This window comes from Myotis brandtii, unplaced genomic scaffold, assembly GCF_000412655.1.
Source record: "Myotis brandtii unplaced genomic scaffold, ASM41265v1 scaffold693, whole genome shotgun sequence".
In the NCBI taxonomy this organism is placed as follows: domain Eukaryota; kingdom Metazoa; phylum Chordata; class Mammalia; order Chiroptera; family Vespertilionidae; genus Myotis; species Myotis brandtii.
This window is the reverse complement of record NW_005370710.1, coordinates 2,043,070-2,044,217: the sequence shown is the minus strand read 5'-3', so window position 1 is coordinate 2,044,217 and position 1,148 is coordinate 2,043,070.

The window sequence follows — 1,148 nt, the reverse complement described above, 5'->3', positions numbered from 1 at the left end:
GGTGGTAAATAGCAGGCCCGGATGGCGGCGGGGCAGGCAGGATGGCGCTGACCCACCCTGCCTGTAGTATGCAAATTAGCCGCCATCTTTGTTGGCAGTTAATTTGCATATCGTGCTGATTAGCCAATGGGAGGTGTAGCAAAGGTACAGTCAATGACCATGTTTGTCTATTATTAGATAGGATAACAACAACAACAAGGATGCCGATGACGACGACACGATCTTAGCCAAGCCTGCCACACGCTTCCTCCGTGCGGGGCCCTGGACTCAGCATCCTGGACATGTTAACCCGTTCATCCCCATGACAATCCGGTGAGCTGCTATCGCTGAACTCATTTTACAGGAGAGGCGACTGGGGCGGAGGCCCGTTATTCTTTATTTAAAAAGTAGTGTCATTCCGAACACACTGCTTTGTGACCTCCCTTCTCCCCCTTAACAGTAAATAAATAAGTAATAAACATCCTTTCCCCACATGATCGGGACGATTGGGCATTCTGGCATTTACGCACACCATAACCTACTCAACCGCCTCTTCTAGGCCATTTTTCTGACTTTCCTTTATTTTTTTATTTTTTATTTTTTTACTAAGAGCGGCACAGAGCTGACCATCCTTGGAGTTCACTTCGCCGTTGCAAACCCGATCAATAACCCCCTCAGGATGACGCCTGGAGGTGGACTCCCGGCTCTACGATGCACGTGCTCCAAGACTTCCGACGTGTCTTGCAAACTGCCTCCCAGCCAGGCAGCCCTCCGGGATTGCTAAGGAACGGGAACCAGCACAGCCCGGTGGTCAGCAGTCTGGCAACAGCCATTGGGAAGACAGGTGCCCACGCTGCTGACCCAGCAACCCCACCGCTGGGAGTGTGCCTGTGTGTCTGGCTTCTATTGAGCATCGCGTTGTTGAGGTTCATCCCTGTGGAAGCATGCGCTCGTACCTCATTTCTCTGTATTTTTATTTTAACAAATGCATTTTTTATTGATTTCAGAGAGGAAGAGAGAGGTAGAACATCAGTGAGGAGAGAGAATCATGGATCGGCTGCCTCCTGCACAGTTGAGAACCCGCTGGTGTAACTTCTGCCTCCATACACCATCCGTAAGGAGGTTTCAAAAATGCCTTCATTCTCCCAACAATAAGCAAGCGCACGTTT